Raw genomic sequence first — 17,345 nt, forward strand, 5'->3', positions numbered from 1 at the left:
CTGATATGGCAAGCCCACTTCTCCTAGTATGCAGTGTCTGTGATGCATGATCTAGTGATGGGTTAAAGGCAGAAGACAAACGTCAGTGTGTGGTGCATGTTTACGTGTGTGACAAAATACTACTGACAAAATGAAGACTGGATTCTATTCTAGATTGAAGTTTTATGTTACGTGTATATATATATGTGTGTGTGTGTGTGTGTGTGTGTGTGTGTGTGTGTGTGTATGTATATATGTATATATATACACACACATATATATACACACACACACACACACACACACACACACACACACACACACAAAATGTGTTCCACTACAAAGCACTACAGTGGAGATAAATGAACCTTTGTGTCTGTTCAAAGCAGTGACTCATTGCAGAAATGACTTGGTTACTTACAATAACACTTTTTTTTTTATGATGATACTGAGGCGGAATCCAGAAGGGGAATATAAAACAGCGGAAATTCAGTGAGTAAGCCGATAGGTAGATTGATGGACAGGGGCCAGAGCAGGTGCAACAGCAGCGAACACAAACACTCGAGAGAAAATATGAGTAAGAGGTAGTGGAAGTTTACAAACTGGTTGAAAAGGGGAGGGGGATAACAGTATGGCTGATGGAAAAGAGCATGCATTTAGCAGATGGCTGATAATAATTAGCTACAGGATGAGAAGCACAGTGCACCACTGGGTTCAGTTAATTCACAATATGCTGGATTCAATGCACATATCCACTTCTGCAAGGTCAATTAGCTTCCACATGTCTGGAGCTTGACAAATCTGAGTCATGTTAACCCTCTCATATATGGATTATCAAAGAAAAGCCACACTGGGTATTTTTGTAGTTCCGAGATTGTCAAATATTAAGATTTTGATGTGTATAATCAGGACATCAGCAGTTACAAATGCTCTTTAATGGTGAATTTTTGGTTTTAGTAGTGCTGCACAATTAATTAAATTGCATTTACAGCCTGTAAATTCACACACTGTCTCCACCTGGATTTAATTAAGTAAATCCTTGTAATGGATAATTACTGCAGTGGTTAAAATGTTTCCACTGGCAACAAGTGATTTAACCCAAACTGATGCTGTGATTAGCTTATGAGCATAGTATCATAAAGCATAAAGATTGGACTGTGTTTCAAAGGAAAAAGGTCATGTGGTCTGAGGAGTCCAGATTGACTCTGTTCCAGAGTGATGTATGCATTAGGGTAAGAAGAGAGCTGAATGAAGTGATTACCCATCATGCCTAGCGCCTACAGTACAAGCCTGTGGGGGCAGTGCTATGATACAGTGCTGATTCAGTTGGTTCACGTCTAGATTCAACAATGTGTCCACAAAATCCGCAGACTACCTGAATACACTCACATCAGGGGATATTTTCTTTGTTGATGACACTGACATACTCTAAGACAACAGCAGGATTCATCAGGATTACATATTGAAAGAGGGGTTCAGAGTATATCAGATATCATTTTCACACATGGATTGTCCACCGTAGACCACCATAGACCTCCAGACCTAAAACCCATTGACAATTTTTGGGATGTGATGGATAAGACTTTACACAGTGGTCCGACTCAATCAAAAAAAGATCTTGGTGAGAAATTAATGTAACTCTGGATAGAAATAAGTGTTGTGACATTTATTGTGACATTACATAAACACAGGGCAGCATCAGCTCTGACATGGCAAATGCATTTTATAATCAAAGCTAAAGGAGGTCAAATAAATAAATAAATGTGTGTGTGTGTGTGTGTGTGTGTGTGTGTGTGTGTGTGTGTGTGTGTGTGTGTGTGTGTGTGTGTGTGTGTGTAAGACCTTGGTTGTGCAGTGCTTAATCACAAGAGGCTGCAGTTTAAGTGTATGGGTTTAGGAGGATTTAGACCAATCGACTTTCAGAAATGAAAAAAACTAAACACAACCTCAGTTGTATGTTGATCATTTGGATTCAATGACATTGAGCTGAGAGTTTCTATACAACACATGCAAAAGGATTTGATTTTAAGTTTGTAATTTTGACTTCACATTTCTAAATAATATGTGCTTTTTCCTTGATCATCAATCAACAATCCCAGTTTTAGCCACAATAATTACAATATGACTTTTTCACCAAGTGCATAAACATGTTCACGAAGCTCTTTCTTCAAACATGACTGGTTTAAGCTATTACGATGTCTGACCTTTTCAGTTGAAAAAGCAGCTATCCACATGAATTACTGTTTATATTCTAATCTTTAAGTCCCTATTGTGGATTTACATGTCAATCATCCACAAGAGAAGAACACATGGATTAAAATTTTATCAAAGTATCTCCTGCAATTTAGTACATCTGTTTTGTATTTTTTTTTATACAGAAAAATGAAAGGTTTACTAGAGATTCCAGATGCCTTTTCCATCCCCATCTGTTGTTTTGTATTATTGATGCAATATTTTAAGGTAACCAAGACAACAATGTAAACAGAGAAGATCCGGGAGGTCAGTACCTGCTGTTTTAGAGTAATTATTGCACATATTTTGGTTAGAACTGAACCTTCCAAAGACTTATGACAATAATAATCAAGTGCTCTTATACCTTGTTGTTTTACCTTGTGACTTAAAAGTTTCTGATGTTATGGCAGAAGAATCCATTTAATCCCCCTTTTCACTTCTTTCATTTTAACCTCAGTTAAAAATTCATCAGAGCTTATCCTTCCCAGTTCATGAATCATTCATATGGAACGCACCAACCAATCACCAGTCATCACGCTCACTCAATCAGCTGGTCTTGTAACACGCTGCCATCAGCTCTGGGCTCTGATGCCAGTAGCATCCAACAACAGAGTTCCCCATTGGCAGCATCAAGACACTGTCCATTCTCAGATAAACAGGGGCCAAACTGATGCCACCAAGCGATTATCCCGTTCACTTGTATTCAAGAACGGACTCCAGATGGACCCTAACCCGAAAGTCTGATCTAACATATGCTTCATTACAGACATTTTTCAGCCAGGAATTATTCTGAATATGATTTTCAAAACTCTCTAACATTGTAAATAAAGTTTCATTTTGTCAGGGTGATCCAGCCAAAAGACCTTCTGAGGCAGAATTACTATCTAAAATCAGATTTTCCTCTGGTTTCTGGAGGAAATAGATTTGAAACTGCATCATTTTGGACCATATTATTGCAATATTCTTTGTCTGGATGAAGTAAACACAAGTCCACATTTTACTAACTCTGCAAATACACCGTGACGAACTAATTTGTCCAGCTGGAGACGATAATGAACCAGAAACTGTTTCCCACTCCAAGTTCCTAAGATCGCCAAAGCCTATTGTATGACTTTATTAACAGCATCTTCCATTTATCAAGCTCAAAAGCTCACAAGGAATTCGATCCTACTGTACTAGCAAGTAATTAGACCTATAGTGTAGTCAGTGAAAAGGTGAGCAGTTCATTAACCTCAAAGGGTAACTAATTTCTAGCTTAACCTGGATTTCTTTTCACTACACAGAGAACTTATTTTGTCCAGCGGTACATTAAATATGATTAATAATGGATTGTGTGACATGCATATGTAATTCCTCACAATTTTTCATTGAATATGAGCCAAAGCCACATATTAATATTAAAAAAAATGGTATCAGAAAGCTGTTGTGTTCAAAAATTATTGCACTAAATGTGTTCATACGGGGGCAATACATTCCTAATCTCGTCTAAAACCTCTCCTCATGGATAGGTTACTAACAGCAGTATCTACGTAGCTGCTCTGGATGTCTTTCTCTGCAAACTGGCAGTGGTAACGAAGTTCACAGCTTTGCTTGGGAGCTAAATTGGCTTACAATGTGGTTAGAGATAAAGGGGTATTAAAGTCTGAGGCTGAGAAACATGGTGAGGAGGAGAGAGGGGGACAAAGTGTAGAGAAGAGGCAAAGATAAGGTGAAGGAAAACAGAAAAAAAGTGAGGACAAAATGCATGGGGAAGGAAAAAAGGAAAGAAAGTTGACTTCAGAGAGGATTAGTTTGCATAGAATGAGTATCACAATCTTTTTTTTTTTTTTTTTGCAAAGTCTAAGTCAAGTTTCATGTCTTTTATGACTGTAATGAGTGTCCTATCATCTGTTGCATGGATCTAAAGAATTCAAAGCATGTGCTGCGTTATCATCTCTCTATTGTCTATTAACATATAGCGTCAGCACTGATTAGCTGTTTGATTTGATCACTTTACACAACCCAGTCATTAAAAATCAAAATGTTCCATTGTATGTTCCTGCAAACTATATACACAATGTAATGGAAACTGTAATTCGTAATGAAAGATGTCATTGAAGGATCTGCTACTGTACTTTTCTGCCTTCCTTCAAGAGGCTGTCAGTGCTAAAGCCTAAGAAATTATGTAACAGATAAGTGTGAATGGACAAATATGGAAAAAATATCATGTGGAAAATATCACATTAGGAGTGGAAAGTATACATTGGACACGTCGATGAAAGATAAATGTGAAGAATTATCAAATGAATAATTGTGTGGGCATGAATCAGACTGCAGTGCTCATTATAAGAAGCAAAAATATACACCATATTAGATGGATATAGCGATGAAACACAACCATGTATGAAGAGCTGCAGGAAAAAATATTATACAAAGACTGACAAATCACTGAGGACTTGAAACATTGCTGTTTGAACCACATCAGTGGCAACAAAAGCAACAACAGCTTCAGGTTTTCTGATAAACCACATATAACATCTATCATCTCCTCAGTCAACAGTTTACATCTATATCTACCTTTTAACCACAGTGATAATGAGTCAAATAGTATTTCTGTTGCAACAGTAGAAACGTGCACTAATTCACATTTTCATCCCTGAAAATGTGCATCATCTGGATGGAAAACCCATAAACATGGAAAACACACATAATTAGAAAATGATGATATAAAACAGTCGACGACCAAATGACAAAGTTTGATGTACTGAATACAGTGTCTTTCATTTTAAATCTGCAGATGCTGCGTTTAACAGTCAGTTCATTGGTGTGGGTCTTGTGTGATGTTAAATTCCCAAAGGTTATAACAAATTCACAGCATTTCCCAACACTGGCTAAAATGTCATCATGTGCATACAGCCACAGATGACAGAATATGCATGACAACAAGGGATGGAATGACGATTTCACTTCATCTGACATTCCCTTTAAAGAGCTACATGTGGTATTTCCCCTTAAAAATAAGCAGAAATTAGCCAAAATTAATGGAAAGTTTTAAATAATGAGTTGTGTCAATGATGTGAGTGTGTTGCATTCATGAGATATGAACTGAATGTATTCACAGCTACGGGTCGAAGTGTCTTTGTAAATGTATGTGACCACTAGAGGGAGTAGAGAGCTGCTCTATCTTTCTACCATGGTGAGGAAAACGCCAAGTTGAGGAAGACGATCATTAAAAAAAAAACACTTTTTGAGTCAAAGTGAGTGATAATAGACACAACTCTAAATGAAAAGCATGTTGTTTCTTCGACACGGGTGAGGTTTATGAAGCTATAAGCCACACCCACAGCGTAGGAAGGAGGTCACAGGTCGTTCATCCTAAACCATTGTCAGACTGTACAACGCAACAGTATAACCTTGTCCTGTCTGGGACTCATCTGTAATGTCTGACTTTTTGCAATTCCGCTCTTTCATAAATATGCGTATAGTCAATAGTTTTATTACTTACTACTGTTATTACTTTTTTTTTTTATATATTTTGTCTTTTGCACTTTATTTATGCATGCACATTTTTTGTTTTTGCACTTTATTCTGTTGCTGCCTTGACCAGTAAATTTCAGTGAATGTGAGATCAATTAAGTCTCATCTAATCTAATCTATAAAGTTATTATGGGATGTTATTATCTTCGCGAAATTGCTGTTTGTTGATCCACAGTTCACACTAAACTGTGACAGTTCTGACCTCGTTTGGATGGTTCCAAATGGATCTTTAGTTCAGCTATTGAAGGTGAGGTTGTTTACATGCACACCAGTACTCCGATCATTATCTGATTTCTGGAGTTATCAGATTATTCAAATGACCATGTAAACAGGATCATCTGATATGCTTTATCAGATAACAGCAGTAATTGGATTATGAGAAATCGGATTAACACACCTGGATTTGTCCCCAATACTCCTATGTCTTCCTGCATGTATACAGGTTAATCTGATTTTTTTCTTTCTTTTACAGCCATGTGTTACAGAGTTTAATGTATGTAATGTGTGATTCCACTTGCCATTTCTCACACTGTTATTGTATTAATTACAATTTTATTTTATCTTATTGCCATTGAACACAGCACCCCTGCTGACTAGGGTCATGCACCCCAGGGAGATAACAACAGTTTTGCTGTGCTGTCTACCTGGTAGGTACACTTATTGTCAGTTCTGTCATTATTACCTCCACAAAGGAGGTTATGTTTTGGCTGGTGTTGGTTTGTTTGTCCGTCTGTCTGTCTGTCTGTCTGTCTGTCCGTATGCAAGATAACTCAAAAAGTTATGGACAGATTTTGATGAAAATTTCAGGAAATGTTGATACTGGCACAAGGAACAAATGATAAAAATTTTGGTGGTGATTGAGGGGGGGGGCACTGATCTGCCTTGGCAGAGGTCTGCGCTCTCCATGTGCTTTTCTAGTTTTACATTATTTATCTTTATTTCATATTTAAGTGGTTATTTTACACAATTATATTTGTGTAACGTTTAGCTCCCTATTGGTTGAGCATATTCTTGTGTGAAAGTGACTGTTTTTACTTATTTGTTCATAGCATGACGAACATATAGTGAGTTAGCTAAATTGCAATTTTTTATTTTAGCTTAAAAGTGTGAGAACATGTTCGGGTATTACTCATGAGACTGACTGCGCACTCTTCTGCCAGGAATAAACAGCGAGTGTCTGAAGTGGTTTGGTTTCTGTCTTATTTAGCACAACACACGAATACAACCACTACATATGCATGTGTAAACACAATTAATATCATAGAGAATGGAACTTATGTAGTTAAACATGAGCAGACGACAATAACAGGATACCATCACTATGTACATATGTACTCCTAAAGAAATCCGATAATGGACTGGAGCATCTAAACCAGGGATTTTTGATTATCGCATTTCTTAACTGCATATAAATATGTTAGATATGATTTTTACAATTATCCAATTACTCCCAGATATCAGACTTTGATGGGCATGTAAACAGGCTCAGTGACTTGTGGTTTAACTGTGTCTGTTTTCTGTCCAAAAACAGAGCTAAGATAGCAGGGCTATAATGTAAACTATCAGCTGATACAGCACGTGAAGATTATAAGACACAGTGTTATTTTGACTGACTGACTGTTTGAATTTTTGTTTGAAGTAAAAAAAAAACAAACAAAAAAAAACTTGATAATGCCATTACACAGATGTGTGAAAACATTCCCACTTTATTCAGTGGCCGATACACTCTGTGGTCGTATCGGTCGCCTTGAGTGTATTCTGCTCCATGACTTCCCTCTCCTATTGACAGTATCAATGTGACATATATACACTTTAATGCCACATGAGCAACTGAGATTTTTCAGAAGCCTCAAGTCACTGTTTGTGCGACAATATCTGCAGGTGCTGATTTACCGCGACCTTTTAAAGGAGGGAAGACGAGAAGGTGCAGCAGTGAGTAGACTGACAGAGAAACAAGTGAGTGATGTGATGCGCAGTGAAAATACAGGCATTTCTTTGGCTCCTACTCATATTCCTCCACCTTCTTCTCCTCCTCCTCCTTCATGGTAAGTGATAGGAGTTAGTCTCAAATCCCCAAGCCTGCAGGCCGACGGGTGGATTAGCGCCCCTGCTCTCCGTTATTCACTCTGCTTGATTCTACCGTGGTTTTACACCCCAGGCAGGAGGCAAAGAGCAGGGGAGCTGATTTCACGGAAGCTTCTGTCGGATTAGACAGGAAGCTGAAGAGCGGTGCCAAGAGAGGTGGGGACACCTTTTCACCCTTTCATTTTTACCGTCCCTAGTGTTTACGCCAGCCACGTCTGCGGGCCTGCATCTCTTGCTGTTCACTGCATGCATCTATTCCACCCTTTTTTGTCTCTGCTTGTCTTTGTGTATCCCGCTCATGATTCTCTTCTTACTCGCACTGATGTTTTTACCTCTGACAACTTCTTCACGTCTTTACAGCACTCAAGGAATAACACCTAACCACATTCTTCTTGGTAGTTCTAGGTTCAACTGCACTTGTTTTTCGCTTGTTTGAAAACTGAAGAAGTCTCTTGGATGAGAGACAAAAATACAGAGAAGAATGACCTGGGCAAATGAGAACTTCCACAGACACCTAACCACATTACCCATTAGGAATGAAATGGATTTGTATCATTAAGGTTCAATGCCCATTCATGCTCAATTTACATCTGTACATTAGGACATCCATTTCAAACAGTGTCCAGTGTCACTGTCTTCATACGTTCATGCATCCATTGCGGTGGAATGAGCGTTTGTCAATCAATCCACCAGAGAGCGCCTCTCTTAATTAATATACCCCACAAGAAGAGTCAAGTTTTTTGAGAAGAAGAAAAAGAACGTCACTAATAACAAACATGGTGATGACAGAGGAGGTATTACTAATATGGAAACTAATATTGATACTCCAATCATTATCTGATCTCTGGAGTTTTCAGATTATTCAAGTGATCATGTAAACAGGATCATCTAATCTGTTTTATCAGATAACAGCAGTAATCTGATTATGAGAAATCCTATTAACCCACCTGGATTTGTCTCCAATACTCCAATGTCTTCCTGCATGTATACATGTTAACCTGGTTTATATCGTTCTATTATGTCCGCACATGTTGAGAATGGAAGTTAGGTAGTCAAACGTGAGCGGAAGACAATAACAGGAAGTTTGATTTTACTGTCACTATGTACGTATGTTCTTCAAAAGAAATACGATAATGGACTGGAGCGTCTAAACCAGGGTTTTTTAATTATTGCATTTCTGAAGTGCATGTAAATGTGTCAGGTCTAATTATTACAATCATCCAATTACTCCCTGTTATTGGACTTTTATGGTCATGTAAACAGACGCATTGCGAAGGGTAGTTGTCTTAAATATGTCGGTAGTTTTTCACACAGTTGCTCTTTGGCAAGTACTGCTATTTCTGAAAATTATTCTCTTCAATTCTCAACACTGCTGCCTATGGATCCCAGTGGTACTGTTCTGTATTCTCCGTTGGGGTTCACATCCACAAACTCTCAGCAAACGGACAGAAATACAGATGTAATGAACACAGAGGACGGACAGAACGCTCCGTCCGTATTCGTCTTTAATGTAGAGCATGAATGGATGTTCAGAGTGAGCTAAGCATGAGGTTATCTTTAACTTCCAACAACAGGGAAGAAAAAACAACCTGAGGTTTTTACACTGAGGGATGACTCTTTAGATACCTCAATGGGATGAAACCGATTGAAGCCTTAGATTTCTACAGATCACACACACACACACATACGCAGACATTTAATTCTCTCTATCTACACACACTTTATGAATCAGACGGGTCTTGCCTGAGACCTTGTAAGCTGAAAATCTCCCTTGGCAGGGGTGGATTTCACCTTTGGCTGACTTGTACACGTTTAACTTCCCACATGAGAGAATTGAAATACGGCCTCCCCATTTACTGCCTGACAAAAAAGTTCAGTTGGAGACAAAAGAATATTCTAATGTTCACTGCATTATTCTCAAAGTTCTTCAGCACTTTTGGATTTGTTAACTAGTTAGAAGTAATTTAGCAAATGTGTGTTTAATTCTTCTGGGTAATATTTGTTCTCTAAAAGGAAAATGAAGTCGATAATTTACTATTGTTAGTGAATCTGGGGCAAGACTGTAAACATTATTGATGTTGACAAGAGACTTCATTTACAGCTGTTCTTAAAAACGTGGCACGAGTAATTTGTTTTGTTTTAGTGCTTTCAAAAGTGAATGGCTGTCAGTTTTACCAAATGGTATCTGTGATGTATTTGTTCTGCATTTTAATGGCATTTTATTTCATTTATACCGTGCAGCGGTACCACAAAACAAAATGCTCCTGCAATGTTTTTGTCAATCTATTCAGTGTGTGGATGTTTTTGTGCAACCATTGAAAGTTGTCTTGTTATTCAATCCAATAATTGCAAATCTATTATCTGGGGGAAAAAAGTGTGAGGGTTAATTATATATGAAATTGTTTATTTGTTACATGTCTAGAACTAGGTTCTGATTAAAATTCAATAACAAAGACTAACATGGAGCCGAGCAAAACTAAAAAGTCATATAATACAATACAGACCCAAACATTAAATACACTTTATACTGATCAATTTTTAATAAACCCTGTGTAATATTTTAGAAAATGTTTGATTTTTTTTCTTATGTTGCTGGGTGTGCTTTCACAATACACAGTAAAGTAAATTCAGAGTAATATTGTACCAGTAATATTGTATTTTCTGCTGTTATCAAACTATTTACTTTAGAAACCACTGAAGCACCTCAGGGTGATTTACTTTCATTACCAGTACCTTAACAGGCAAGAAAGAAACATCTAGGTGATTAAAATACATTTCAGGGCTTATATTATAGTGCCCTATTGTTTTCTTTTATCTTGTGATTATACTTTTTTGTGCCTTCATTTATGCTGGAAGCTACTGTAGGTTGTATTGTACATCCATATATTTATTTATTTAAAATTCTATGACCACAAGGCTAAGGATCACATTGGAATAACAATGTGTTTTTGGTCCGGCTTAAAAATTCTAACCTCGGTGTCATGCACAGCTGAAAATGTGCAAGGACTGAAACAGCTCTGCCTTGTTGATAAACACACACTTGTGTTTGGTTATATTTTGTCATGATTTATTGCACATTCTCCATAAACAGGCAATTTAATGACTGCAAAATATTACAAACACTGTCAGAATTGTGTAACATCCAACTTTCAGATACACATGTGTGCAAAATAAACACACCCCTGTGTACGTTCGCATAAACTCACATATATGTACTCCTCCCTGATACACACAACTACATCATGATCCACAGTCAATGATGCTACGTTGCCGGCAGCAAAAACAGGAAGATGGTAGGAAGGGGGGAAAAAAATCAATATATGAAACACAATGCAGCATATACTGTATTTATCATGTGCACATATTTTTGACAGCCCATCCCGCACCACCCTGGAACATCGACTAAAGCATTTGCATGTGTGCTATCGGGACAAAAAGAATGAGTACATCAATAAAAGCCATTAACATCAGCGGGGTTACGCGAGGTCACAGTCTGCCCTCTAATGGAGCAGTCATTGGAGGGTCAACATGCCTCCTGCCTGATTTAAGTTATGACAAATGAAGGTAACGCTGAAAAAAATGATGTGCTCTGAAATGGAGGTGTCAGGGTCAGTCTGTTGGCAAAGCGTGGCGGCGCTGCTTCGTCTAGGTAGGTTAAGGTCAAATCAATGCTGCTCATGGATGCGGTGATTTACTGCCAAGACTCGTAAGAGATGCTGAAGGTCCGATTTAAGCAAACATTTGTAATACCTGGAATGCCCACACAATGAACCCTGTGACATATTCCTGCCTGGACTTCACAGTCAGGTCAGGGTTTACTCTAAGTCCCAGGTGTTAAACATTCGGCCAAAACCGGCCTGCCAAACGGTCCAATTGGATGACTGCGTGAAATGCAAAATCTACACTGAAAATATCAACAATCACTTGTGATAAAATTATTTTAATTCAAGGGCCATATTCAGCCCAATGTGATCTCAAGTGGGCCGGACCAGTGAAATAATAAGCATAATAATCTATAAATAATAATTCAAATGTTTGTCTTTGTTTTGGTGTGAAAGTTAAATTACTTTATGACAATGGGAATAACTTGAACAACCATGTACATCCTGAAATATCTATTAAAAATATAAGTATGTCACAGCTTATTATTAACACAATTTCTCCAAACGCAGAAAACATTTATTAATAGGCATTATATTGTTAAAATTGCACATATTTTTCTAAAGAAATTCCAGGTTTCTCATATTTGTTCAGGTTATTTGCATGTTATTGTGACAGGATTTGAAATGTAAATATTTTCATAATGCAATTTTCCTTTTTTCACATTAGACCAAGGAGAAAACTTGGAGTTGTCATTGTTTATAGGTTATTGTGTTATTATTTTACTTGACATCACATATATCTGTATGTGGCCCCTGAACACCCTTGACTGTCAGTATTTTCAGTGTAATTTTTGCACTTCGAAAAATCGCCCCGCAAGCTGGATTAGACCCTTTGGTGGGCCAGTTTTGGTCCGGAGGCCTTATGTTTGATACCCCTGCTCTAAATCATAGGTTTCAAGCGTACAGCCCACAGGCCAAAACTGGCCCGCCAAAGGGTCCAATTCAGCCCACAGAATGAAGATGTGAAATGCAAAAACTATGCTGTGATATTAACAGTCAGTGATGTCAAAATCAATGCACGCTAAAACACACCTACTGGATTAACCAACTCATGACAGTGGATGAAATCATATATAAAGTTTTTTTTTTTCTTTTTTGCAAATTTAGTAGAAATTTGGTTAAAATTTGTCACACAGTTTGATGGAAGCGTGGCTGTACTGTACCTAAAGTTATATATTATTCCAAGTCAAGACGCGGGACACATAACAATGAATAAAAATGCTATGATGGGCCCCATAAAGATGGATACATGGTCACCCTCGATTCAGCGCTACACTTTGAAAAGGTCCCTGTTTTGCTGATAATACTTCCATCATTCTATTAAATTTTGGATTCAGGGAGTTTCAGAGCTAGACTAGTTAATGGAATAACCAGAAACCCCATCCAAACAGTTGATCAGAGTGTGGACTGAAGTTAAGGAATTTATCACGTATAGTAAAGTGTCATCTGCATATGGACTAATTCTATGATGGCGTGAAATGCTATTGTGTTGTATTCTGGCTGATGATTTACAGAAATGAAGCGAAAATGAGATCCAATCTGTTGAAATGTCTTTTCAGCATCTAACACTAAAATATGATAGTGAGTTGTGCAATCTTTGTGTATGCTGTTCTGGTGTATAGATAAATTATATGAATAATGCTCGGTCTGTTTTAATAAAGGACAGGATACATCTGCTGCCTCTGCATTACTTTCTATGTCTTGTTTAGTTTATTCCTAAATTTCTACGGTGTCACACTATGATATAAAAGGAGCTGCTTCAAATGTATCCACACTATTGCTGACACGTCTCTGTGGAATCACAGTAACATATTCCACTAATAAATTCTGAGTTACTTCTCTACTCTTCATTTAAAGTCTTGCCTGAGGCTGACATAGTAAATCGATAACAGTGTAGAAGAAGCAAACTTCAGCCGCTGAAAATCACAAATACTGATGTTCATTCTTGGTGTGCTTTCACATGGATCTTCCATATTTATCTCTTTAGTTCCTTTCTTGAGTGCATGTATCCTGTTCAGCCACAAACCAAAATCCTTACACAACAAGGAATTCCCTGTTTTACTACGGTTCGTTCAAGGTCAGGGAACTAATTTTATCATATCAGAGTTAGTTAGTTATCTGTCACTTTGCCTCATGAATTCATGTTATGCTGTGGTAAGAAAGACCAATTTCAGTTGTTGTGCCCCTAACATGTGGAAAAATCTACTAATTGTTGCAGCTTACTGTTTTATTGCCCAAATTTTCAACCATTTCTGATTTTTAATACTTCTAATTTATTATGTATAGGGTGTTTATTCTTATATTTTATTGTTAATCTTATATTCTATTTTCACTTTTTGTCATGCTGCCGCTGCACTACAATTTCCTAGTTTGGGATCAGTCAAATCAATCAATCAATCAATCAGTCAGTCAGTCAGTCAGTCAGTCTAATATTTCACTGCCTCTGGACATTAAGACAATGAAAATTTTTACCTGAATGTTTTGCAGTTATGAAAGTTTGAATGAATGAATCAAGATAGAATGAAAGAAACCTCTATAAATCCATTTAAGCTCATATTATTCTTTAAAGTTGGATATTTGAGGCTCAAAGTTCTCTCAAAAGACAAACATAATGTGTGCACACTTGAAAACCCTCGGCCTTCAGTCCATGGCAAAATTTTCACACATACAGACGTATGTGCGTACAATGTGCTGGATGCCGCCCGCCCCCCCGACAGACTTCAATTCGCCCTTAATCTGGACCTCTATACAAAATTGAACAAGTAACATTACTAACCTGTATATGGAGGATGTGTCAACAAAGCTGTGAGAGACAGAAAGTGAAAGTCAGCTCCCCTCACCTTATCATTATTGTTGACTATTTGCTGCCCACCACGGGTGACAACCAGTGGTGCATGTCAAAGTTTTTGCATATACATGGACGGACAGACGGACAGACGACCAACTGATGACAATACTCTGCAGCCAGTGTGACTGAGGGTAAAAACAGACACGTAGTGCCATTACCAGGGCAATCATGAATTGCATAAAGCATATGTGTGTATGTGTGTGTGTGTATGTGTGTGTGTGTGTGTGTGTGTGTGTGTGTGTGTGTGTGTGTGTGTGTGTGTGTGTGAAGGCTGAGGTAAGAGGCTCCTGTGCTGTGGACTGAGACGGAGGGCATTAGTCAGATTTGACCAACAAAGAGGCTGTGAGCACACAGCCAGGAGATTAGACCAACACCACAGACTTTCATTAGTCTACAGAGAGGAACGGGGGAAGAAAGAGCAAAAGAGAGGTGCAAGGAAGGAGACACTGGATTACAAAGATAGTGGGAGACTTTCATTAGTTAAGGGATAGAAGGGGGTATGTAAAGATGGAGGATGAGTGGTGAGATACGCAGAAATGAAGCAAGGGAGACAGTGAGAGCTCTCTGTTTCTGGATTAGTCCACTACTGGAGGCTTTTATTTAATAGGAAAGAGGCAGAGAGGGATCAGAGGGGACGTACTGGAAAGGAAAATAGCATAAATATGCATGTCTGTGAAGAAAAAAAAAGAAACATGCAGAAGTCAGAATAAAAGGTGGGGCAGAAGGAAGATGCACTCAGAAGATGCAGGACGAAGGGAAGGCAAACGTTAATGACTGCATTTACATATACAAAATGTTCTGCTTTTCAGCCTAATTCTGAAAAACAGCGATATTCCTATGAAGTTAAAAAGCTAATGAAAATGAATATTCCACTAATAGTCCTGTTTATATGCAGCGGGGCTTCCTCTGATTAACGACTCCTGAACATGTTGTTGCTCAGGGTAAAATATGAGAATATGGTTAGAACTGCTTGTGCTGTTTTTTCATTAAAATTGGGCTTTAAGGGTTTTATTTTTTCTAAGTTTTTCACAACACACCGTCTGCAAACACCTAGTTGAAAATTTGAACAGATCCAAAAAAAAAAAAAAAAAACTGTTGATATTCAACTCTTTTATGCTGTTGGAAAGTAGGTGTGTTTTTCATTCCAACCCAAAATCTCAGCTTTTCTTTTGGCCATGCACCTGTAGCACAGCTTTGCAAACTGTTGGCTTGTTGGTTTGTGTCCAACACCCAGAGCAGACCCGTTAAACAGGAGAAAACCCTGACTGAGATGCATATTACAAATGGGCTGTATCCATGTTCAAAGAACGTTTCTTAACCCTAAATAACATCCACATGTCTTCACTGGAATATTGTAATTTTTCTATGCATCTAAACACAGTGACATACATCAGAAAAGGTGAATAAAGGGAGAACGGAGAGTGGGACAGATGGTGGAAATGTGAAAGAGGTGACAGACAGAGGAAACAGAACGAATCAGACTGGAAAACCAGAGCCAGAAGGAGGAAGGGAAACAAAAAAAAAGGACAGAAGACGGGGAGAAACAAGCAAAGATTTGAAGGGGTTGGGGGTTGATGGGGGGGGGGGGGGGGGGGGGCAGTGTAGAGCAACAAGCAGTGAGGATTAACCCCTCCACTGCACCCCCGACACACACCGCACACACACAGACACACAGGGCCTGGGAAGAACGCCGCTGTGCCAAACTAATTAGCTACTAACTCAACTACAGCTCACACAGACCCACTGCATTTCCAGTGGAGACCCAGGCCCGGTCTCAGAGGCGTGTGCGCTGTTCTGCATATCTGTGTCTGTTCAAGCCCTTACTGTTATTGTTATGTTCTGTTGGGTCACGTTCATGTGCGCATACGTCTGTGCTTACACTTCAATAAAACCATGACAAATTAAACATCTTCTATTTGAGACCAACAATCTGCTTGGTTTTTATTAAATAATGTGAATGTGTCTCTGCTTTATACCGACTATTACATGCTGTTTTGTCTTTTGTTCAACTTGAGAACTTAATTTCCAGCAGCTGCAGGGCTCTCGTGTTAGTATAGTAATGTTATTAATGCAGGAAATAGTCCATCAGTCATCTTTTAGTAAGATGAAGCTTTAGCATGCCAATCCTGTAATAATAATAATATAACAAATATGGTAATTAACACTTAAAGACCTTCAACTATTTCCGTGGCAGTTTCCAAATGAATTTCTCTCTACATTTAACCTTTCCAAAGTGGTTTATTATATACTATCACATTTATTTTTCAATGAAAAGCAGGTATTTGACTATATTTAATTAACTCTTCATGTAGATATTCATAAAAACTCAGATTATTATTAAATCAAACCAGACAAATCTTAAGAAAATTTGACTTTTTCAGCAACATATATGATTAATATAACATAAAAACAAGCATCAGCAACCACTGTCATTTATTGAACTATGTGAGTTTTACTAGTGAATCACTGTGTCTGTTTACATGCACACAAATACTTCCATCATTATCTGATTTCTGGAGCTATTAGATTATTCAAGTGATCATGTAAACAGTATAATCCGATATTTTTTATCAGATAACAGCAGTAATCTGATTATGAGAAATCAGATTAACACACCTGGATTTCTCTCCAAGACTCCGATGTCTTCCTGTATGTATGCAGGTTAATCTGATTTATTTTGTTCCTTTACGTCTGGGCATGTGTAAACACAATTAAAATCATAGAAAATGAAGTTACGTAGTCAAACGTGAATGGAAGACAATACCAGGAAGTTTGATTCTACCATCACTACGTACATACCTACTCTGAAAGAAATACGATAATCCACCAGAGCATCTAAACCAGGGTTTTTGATTATCACATTTTTTAAGTGCATGTACATGTATCAGATCTGATTATTACAATTACCCGATTACTCCCAGTTATCAGATTTTTATGGTCATGTAAACAGGTTAAATTTTGCAGAAGATGACAGTGTTTCCACATTCACTATTGAGCCTCTGAACGTTCAAATGAATCATATC

At 37.9% G+C, this 17,345-nt stretch overlaps 1 protein-coding gene and 1 long non-coding RNA gene across 3 annotated transcripts in view; one reads left to right on the top strand and one right to left on the bottom strand.

The window, feature by feature from the left end:
* Positions 1-17,345, bottom strand: part of cntfr (ciliary neurotrophic factor receptor) — a 392,344-nt gene that overhangs the window by 274,119 nt on the left and 100,880 nt on the right. The gene's annotated exons all lie outside the window — the stretch shown is intronic.
* Positions 8,637-17,023, top strand: LOC115430227 (uncharacterized). Its single transcript, XR_003936904.1, has 2 exons — positions 8,637-8,686; positions 16,897-17,023. It is a non-coding gene; the product is annotated as an uncharacterized LOC115430227 (long non-coding RNA).

This window comes from Sphaeramia orbicularis, chromosome 12, assembly GCF_902148855.1.
Source record: "Sphaeramia orbicularis chromosome 12, fSphaOr1.1, whole genome shotgun sequence".
NCBI lineage: Eukaryota > Metazoa > Chordata > Actinopteri > Kurtiformes > Apogonidae > Sphaeramia > Sphaeramia orbicularis.